At 59.3% G+C, this 8,537-nt stretch overlaps 1 non-coding gene across 1 annotated transcript; it reads right to left on the bottom strand.

Annotated features, from left to right (window-relative positions):
* Window positions 1–782: 782 nt before the first annotated feature.
* Window positions 783–854, bottom strand: TRNAC-GCA (transfer RNA cysteine (anticodon GCA)). The gene has a single exon. It is a non-coding gene; the product is annotated as a tRNA-Cys (tRNA).
* Window positions 855–8,537: the final 7,683 nt, after the last annotated feature.

Below are 8,537 nucleotides of genomic sequence, written 5' to 3'. Positions count from 1 at the left end.
GGCCGTGGGCTCATCACTTCCTGCTTCTGCAGACCGAACCTCTGCGGGCTGTCTGCACCCAGCCCTGCCCGGCCCCTGACCTCTCTCCCCGTATCCGTCCCTCTTCCTGCCCACTGTCCTCTGGGGCCCGGAGCCTCCCGCAGATGGTGCTGAGAGCTTCAGACTCTGTCCTTCAGCAAAGAAGCGGGAGAAAGGCCCCAGGCTAGGGCCTCAGGGCAGCGGGACGGCCCATCCGGCAGGCGGCTCAGTGACAAGCTGAAGGTCACAGCAGAGGGTGGTGAGCTCTCTGGACACAGGCCCGGGGGCTGGAGGGCCGTGGCAGCATCTCGAAGCACTTTCCTGGGGGGCACGGACATGGTCCACACCTTCAGGGGACTTGGGTTCAGCGAGTGTGAGATGATACACAGATCCCACGGGCCTGAGTTCAAGTAGACGCAGGAGCGAAGGGCAGAGACTGTGCCCCTTAGGGTCCCGGGCCTGTTTGTCTTAGAAACACCCCAGACGTGAAGCCTAGAACTGCTGGGGGTCAAACTTTGTCTTCCACGCCCCCCTCCCCAAAGCCAGACCTGAGTTCTAAGCCTGTGCCTGTGAAGTGAACTTATTTGGAAATAAGGTCAGATTGAGGTGAAGTGAAGTGAAGTGGAGTCACTCAGTCATGTCTGACTCTTTGAGACCCCATGGACTGTAGCTTACAAGGCTCCTCTGTCCATGGAATTTTCCAGGCATGGAATTTTCCAGGCAAGAGTACTGGAGGGGGTTGCCATTTCCTCCTCCAGGGGATCTTCCCAACCCAGGGATCGAACCTGGGTCTCCCGCATTGCAGGCAGACGCTTTACCATCTGAGCTACCAGGGAAGATACAGAGTGAGGTAGACGTGATCAAATTACATTGAGGTCATTAGGGTGGGTGTTCTTATAAGGAGGGGTGATGCCGTGTGGGGACTCATCCCGGGAGAATGCCTGGCGGTGCAGCAGAGGCGTGAGGTGGCCGCTTGAGGGCAGCGCCAAGGCTGCCTCCCACAATGCCGGGAGGGACAGAGAGGGTGGGCACAGAGCCTCCACCCCCAACCCTCCCAGAGAGCATGGCCCTGCCAACAGTTGACCTCAGACGTCTGGCCACAGCGCTGTGAGAGAACTGGCTGGTGCTGCCTTCAGCTGCCCAGCACAACGATCCCACGAACCGCCCTCCTGGAGGAGCCTGCAGAGACGGACCTAGAGTGGCGGGCGGCTGTGGCGGGCGGCTGTGGCGGGCGTCTGAGCTCCGCGGTGTCCACCGTCAGCCATGACAGCGGTTACAGGGACAAGGAGAGTCCAGCACGGCCCCGCGTGTGCCACACGGCACGTCCCCTCCACGTCCCCACCGTCCTGTCGGTGGAGGGATCACCGCGTTTGGCGAGTCCTGAGTGTGTGAATCACAGGCTGTAGGGTAAGCACGCTTGTTCTCAGCAGAGTCCTCTTGACACCCTGGCCACACGGGCACTGGGCCTCTCCCCAGGGAATGTTCCAAGACGCTGAGGTCCCCACGCCTTCCCAGAAGGCTGCCCCGAGCTCCCCTGGGCCGAGGGAAGCCCAAGGACTCGGGGGCTGACTCTTCGCTCCATGAGTTTTCAGCAGAGCCATGCAGGGTGGTCTCACTCCTTCCTGCTGGCTCGGGCCGCCTCGGCCGTGATGCAAACATGGCCCCTCTAGTGGTTCCCCTGCCAGCTTCCTTCAAGCCTGATGACTTTTCAGGGAGAAGCAGGGGTCTCTGCGCTTTCCACCCCAGCCCTGAGCTCCGGAGTGACAGCTCTGACAGCGTGGCACCCCCCTCCCCCACCTGCCGTCAATGCCAACTGTCAGTTCTGATGCCAGCTGTCCTCTCCCCACCTGCAGGGTGGGGCCTGGAAGCCAGGCCTGCCACATGCCATCCCCAGGCAGGCGTGCCCCGTGAGGGTCTAGGCTGACGTTGATGGCTGCACCGCGCTGGGGGCCGGGCCGTCTGGGGTCAACTTGGGCCGTGCCCGCTGGGCACTGCAGGTGGGAATCTGATCCCTTTGCTCCGTCGGGCGTGTCAGCTGCTGACGGCCGGTGCGGAATGGTCCTTCTTCTGAGACTGGGTTTCTCTGGCTTTTACCCACCCTGTTCTGTAACCAAACACCAAAGCACAGGTCAGCCCTCCTGCTTGTTTTTCACCTAAAACGCACTGGGACCCACTCTCGAAGCTGGAACTTGAAAAGAAGAAAACTATCTGATTTTAAGTAGCATTCCACCTGGAGAATCCCAGGGACGGCGGGGCCTGGTGGGCTGCCGTCTATGGGGTCGCACAGAGTCGAACACGACTGAAGCGACTTAGCAGCAGCAGCAGCAGCCACCCTGGGAACTCCTCCAGATCTGACAGCGTTAGTTTCCTCTCTTCTGAAACAGGAGACATTTTTCTGAGCTTACCGCCCGGCTGCCCTGGACAGAGCGTTTATCTTGCAGTTTCTGATTTACGGTCATAGAGGTTCCGTCAGGTTTTCACTCCTGTCGTTTATCAGGTGAAAGGACAGATTCCGAAAGGTGCAGGGCAGTGCAGGGCTAGGGGCTGACGGGGAGCGGGGGAGGGCTGCAGGGAGGAGGCTGTGAGCCCTGCGGGCCGCGGCAAGGGGCTGAGGGACAGCCTGGTCTCCCCACGTCTCAGGTTCCCTCCGCACCCCACCGTCCTGTCCACGGAGGGGTTTCTCCCTCCCGGGCAGGGTTTTCGTGGTGGCGGGTGGCTAGGCCCCAGGGCCTCTGCAGGAACACTGCTGATGGCCTGTCTTGCTGTCCATGGGCCCGGCCAGGGGGCCTACCCGATCCCCGCCATGTGGGCGCCGAGCCTGTCTGAGGGGTGAGACCTGCTCTGCCTGCTCCCTCTAGAGAGCTCTCACCTCCCAGGGATGCAGGAGCCTGCACCTGTGGGCACGTGCTGCCCCACCGCTGGTGTGGGGTCCCAGCCACCACAGGCCTGCTGGGTGGGGCCAGATGTGAGCCTGTGACTCCGGCACTTGGGGGAGGTGGGGGGCGGGGAGGGTGATGCTGAGGGTGGGAGGAAACTCCCCGATGGTCCCTGGACACCTCCCCAGGCGGTGACTTGCTCTCTCCACCCACTGGCCCATGTCTCTGGAGGCCCAGAGCCATCCCTACACACTGGCACAGCACAGCCTGGCCGGCCCCTCACCTCCTCACTCTGCTCCTGGGATCCAGGAGCCCCGGGCGTGCACACAGCCTGGCCGACCCCTCACCTCCTCACTCTCCTCCTGGGATCCAGGAGCCCCGGGCGTGCACACAGCCTGGCCGGCCCCTCACCTCCTCACTCTGCTCCTGGGATCCGGGAGCCCCGGGCGTGCACACAGCCTGGCCGGCCCCCTCACCTCCTCACTCTGCTCCTGGGATCCGGGGAGCCCCGGGCATGCACACAGCCTGGCCAGCCCCTCACCTCCTCACTCTGCTCCTGGGATCCAGGAGCCCTGGGCATGCACACAGCCTGGCCGGCCCCTTCACCTCCTCACTCTGCTCCTGGGATCCAGGAGCCCCGGGCATGCACACAGCCTGGCCGGCCCCCTCACCTCCTCACTCTGCTCCTGGGATCCAGGAGCCCCGGGCATGCACACAGCCTGGCCGGCCCCTTCACCTCCTCACTCTGCTCCTGGGATCCGGGGAGCCCCGGGCATGCACACAGCCTGGCCGGCCCCCTCACCTCCTCACTCTGCTCCTGGGATCCAGGAGCCCCGGGCGTGCACACAGCCTGGCCGGCCCCTCACCTCCTCACTCTGCTCCTGGGATCCGGGGAGCCCCGGGCATGAGTTCTTTGGACACCTCCCCCATCCAGGGCCCCCTCAACCATCTCCTTCCCCGGGACCCACAGTCCTGCTGACGCGGCTCCTTGTCACGCCACAGGAGAAAGCAGCCGTTCTGAGCTCCTGTGAAGGTCCCAGCGTGACCGCCCTGCTCACACCCAGATGGGACACTCCGGGCTGGAGCTGAGGATCCCGCCCCAAGTTTGCGGGAAAACTTGCAAGGAGAGCTCAGACTTGAGCCTGCAGAGCTCGGTGATGTCCCCCCACCCAGCACAGGCAAGCGGTCCTGGCTGCGGTCCGTCTCTCTCGCTGGCTGGGGGCCCGGCCAGTGGGTGGAGTGGGGGGCGCTTCCTCCCCCAGCTCACGGCGCCCCCCAGCCAGGATCTGGGGTCTGTCAAGGACCAAGTTCGTGACTTTACTTCCTTTGTGGGATGGAAACTGTGCCTTTGGAATGGCCCTGGGGTTTTGTTTGGCCCAGAGTGGGAGCTCAGATGCCCAGGGAGCTGCCTGCCCCCCCGGGGGGAGCTTGGGCCCTGTCGCTGGCAGGTCCTGAGCTGCATGTCTCTCTTCAGCCCCCGGTTCCATCCCCAGGAAAGGCTGCCCCGTCCCGCCTGCTGTCCTCAGGCTCTCCAAGTCCCCAGTGTCCTGCCCTCCTTCCTGCCCTCCATGGAGGTGTGGTGGGGTGGATGCGTGTGTCTGACTTGATTTTTCAACATGAGAGGAAATAAGCAGACCCCGTCTTCTCCCTGTTTCTCTGGGATGCCTACGGAGGGCCCACCATGTGTCCCGGCCAACTCCTAGGGCTCAGCCTCCAGACACGGGAGCACAGGTCTCTGCTACTTGAAGCCCCAGCCCTTGGGAATTTGTTACAACCGCCCCGGGAAACAAAGACACTGGGTAAAGGGGGAAGAAAAGCGTATTTAGAGGCATCACTCAGGCCGATGCTTATGGCCTGTTTTACATAAAAACGTACCTGCTGCCCAGATGCGTTTTTAGGATTGTCCCTCAGCCTCTGAGCTGGTCAGGGGCCCCGATCCCCAAGGTCCCAGAGGAAGCTGTTAGGCATTTAAGGAAAGTGTAACAGGGAGCATAAAGAAGGCTGAGCGCCAAAGAACTGATGCTTTCGAATTGTGGTGTTGGAGAAGACTCTTGAGAGTCCCTTGAATAGCAAGTAGATCTAACCCACCAATCCTAAAGGAAATCAACCCTGGATATTCATTGGAAGGACTGATGCTGAAGCTGAAGCTCCAATACTTTGACTGATGCGAAGAACTGACTCATTGGAAAAGACTGATGCTGTGAAAGATTGAGGGCAGGAGGAGAAGGGGATGACAGAGGATGAGATGGTTGGATAGCATCACTGACTTGATGGGCATGAGTTTGAGCAAGCTCCGGGAGTTGGTGATGGACAGGGAGGCCTGCGTGCTTCCGCCTGCGGGGTTGCAAAGAGTCGGACACACTTAGCAACTAAACAACAGCAACGGAGGGAGCACGGTCAGCAACGGAGGGAGCACGGCCGGCCACCGGACCTGGCGACCATGAAGGGCGGCAACGGCTCGTCTCCTGAGTTCACACGTGACCCTGGGGAACACCTCCTTGGCACCGCGGGTCCTCGGCCCTGATTGGCGGTCTCAGTTGTGGATGCTCAAGTCCTAGAGAGCCCACATCTCCGGGTGAAGGCAGGGCTTGGCGGTCTCACGAGGAAAGGCTGCCCCGGCCTTTCTCACTCCCCGAGGCCAGGGCACGCTGAGGGTCTCAGGGCCCGAGGAGGGGAGGGCCTCGCAGAGTCAGCTCACCTGGGCCAGCTGCCCAGAGGGGAAGCCCACCCACCCACTTCCAACCACAGCCCGGATTTGCAGGCCCTCAGGGAGTGGAGAACAAGGACACAGAAGAAAGGCTCTGACCTCCTCCTCCGCTCTCTCTGTAGGAAGAATTTCAAAATGCTCGGCACCATCACTGACATAATTACCAAAACAGTTGCTTTTTCTCTTCTTTGTTATGCTTTTGCCAGCTTTTGAATAATTAAAATTTGTTGCAATTCATTTTCTATATTCTTCCAAATAACTTTTCTCCCAAATAACTTTTCTCCTCTATGCTTCATTCAGCACCCACATTTTGCTTTTTTCTTTAAAGAAGAGCCCCTCACTTGTCTTAGGTCCAGGCCCTCCAATCCTGCCCCCTCCCCGTGGAAATCACAGGACCAGGTGGGCCCAGGGGTGCAGGGCGTCTGGGGGAAGCAGAGTGGCCACCTTAACCCCGTAAGAATCCCAAGAGCAGAAAGGAAAGATTCTTAGGAGCTGCCGTGAGTGTGGAATTTTGGGGAGTGGCAGAGATGTCAAAGAAGAATTGTAAGGAATGCTGCTGGGAGTTTTGCTTGTACTTCTGCCTGGGTGTGTGTGTGTTTTGGTGGGAGGCGGAGGCGGGTGGGAGGCAGAGAAAGAAACACAAAATTTAAGTTTTTCTAAAAAATATTTTTTTATTTATTTCTGGCTGTGCTGGGTCTTCTCTGCTGTGCGGGCTTTCCTCTGGCTGTGGTGAGTGGAGAGTGCGCACTGACTTCCGGTTGCTGTGGCTTCTCTTGCTGTGGGGCACGGGCTCTCAGGCCTGTGGGCTTCAGGAGTGGCCCCCGTGGCTCAGCAGCTGTGGCTCCCGGGCTCTGGAGCCCAGGCTCAGTAGTTGCGGGGCTTGGGCTTAGTTGCTCTGTGGCACGTGGGATCTTCCCTCCCCAGGGATTGAACCTGTGATTCCTGCATTGGCAGGAGGATTCTTCACCTCTGAGCCACCAGCGAAGCCCAGAACTTAAGCATTTTTAAAACTTTCATTTTTCTGACAGCCAAGCTGTGTTTCTTGGGTGTTCAGTTCAGTTCAGTCGTTCAGTTGTGTCCTACTCCGCAACCCCATGGACTACAGCATACCAGGCCTCCCTGTCCATCACCAACTCCCGGAGTTTACTCAAACTCATGTCCATTGAGTCAGTGATGCCATCCAACCATCCCATCCTTTGTAATCCCCTTCTCCTTCTGCCCTCAATCTTTCCCAACATCAGAGTCTTTTCCAATGAGTCATCTCTTCTCATCAGATGGCCAAAGTATTGGAGTTTCAGCTTCAACATCAACCATTCAACCTTGCATGTTGCTTTGAGTCAAAATTGGGCCCCATGGAACCTGGGTGTTTCGGTCTGGATGGACACTCAGGACTGCCCCCATCTGTGGATGCCCTGGTGCCCGGCTGGCTGACCTGCCATGGGCTCCTCTTTCCTGCCCCGCTCCCTCCTCCACCCCAGCGGTCCCCAGGTTTCTCCCCTGGCCTTGCTCTGGGAGCCCCCTCCCTCCAGCTGGCCTGGCTGCTGGCCCTGGAGGGAGTCCAGGCTGCCCTCATCCGTCCTGCCCCCTCTGCCCTTCTGCTCATCTCGTGTGGCCCTTGCCTCTGCCCGACAGGTTAGAGCTCCTGCTGGCTGCGGTCGGATGTGCTCTGACCACCCCTCCCTGCCCCCGGAGAGGACAAGTCCTCGATGTGCTCCGGGTCCTTCATCTGAACCCGTGTGGACTGAGCATCCTGGACCACAGCAGTGTGCCTGGTGGGCAGGAGACCCTCTCGTTGGGGGGCACGGCCATGTCATAGGGTCGGCAGCAGCGCTTGGTCAGTGTGAGGAGACTCGAGGAGACCCCTCCCCACGGATGGGCTGGGTTGGGGGGCCCTCACCCACCAACGCTTTCTCCCTCTCCTCAGACGCTGCTCTTCTGTAAACGCCCCTCCGCCGATTCTCCCATGTGGTTTGTTTTCCCCGTCGGGTTATTAGCCGGTGGTTTTCTGGGCTGAAGTGCATTTCTGTTGCAGCTGGATCATGTTTTCAACCTGTCTGGAGCCTTAATTCATTATTCATGCTGTGTGTGGATGAAGCTAAAATTAAACGAACCAGTTTCAACTTTCCGCCTCATTCGGACGCTTCACTTCTGTGAAGAGAAGTGACCAGTCGGGGTCAGTCTGGCGTGAGGCTCGTGCACGGCCCGCCCGCTGGCCACGATGACCTCTGCTCAGCCTGCCTCACGCCGTCCTGCCTCTGGGGAAATGGCAGGATGACCCTGTCTCCTCCCCCAATAGTGGTTTTGGTCATTGCAGTAAATTCCTTGATCTGACTCTTATATCAACACTTGGACCCAGCAAATGTAAGGCCAGTAGACCCAGTAAACAGCAAACAGATGAGAAGAATCAGAGCTGACGTCCCGGACGCTACCCTGGGCTCTGCCAAACGCGTGGCTCCCTGTGTGATCCCACAGCAGGCTGAGGGAGGCGCTGGGAGCCCATTGGATGGGTGGGAAAACTGAGGCACAGGAGGGCAGAAGAACTTGCCACCGTCGGCACAGCCATCCTGGCATCAGCACCGCGACTCTTCCAAGATCCCGATCTCGCTGCTAGAAATCACACGTCTGTGCTGGATCGGTTTGCCCTGGGGCCAGAAACTGCCTCAATTTAACAGTGGCCACAACAAAAACAGCCCAGTTAAAACTGGGCCATCGGAACAGGCATTTTCCCAAAGGAGACGTACGCAGTTAACACGTGAAAAGGTGCTCACAACCACTCATCGTCAAGCGAATGCAGCTCAAAACCACGAGACATTTTCTCACACCCGTACGGATGGCCACGGTCAAAAAACCAGAAACAAGCAGAAAATATCACTATTAGCAAAGATGTGGAAAAGCCGGAGCCTTGTATACCGTGGATGAAGCGTAAATGGTACTGT

The sequence above is a fragment of the Bos indicus genome, chromosome 9 (genome assembly GCF_029378745.1).
Source record: "Bos indicus isolate NIAB-ARS_2022 breed Sahiwal x Tharparkar chromosome 9, NIAB-ARS_B.indTharparkar_mat_pri_1.0, whole genome shotgun sequence".
NCBI classification, from domain to species: domain Eukaryota; kingdom Metazoa; phylum Chordata; class Mammalia; order Artiodactyla; family Bovidae; genus Bos; species Bos indicus.
Note: the sequence above shows the minus strand (reverse complement) of the source record. Positions and strands in the feature narration are given on the sequence as shown.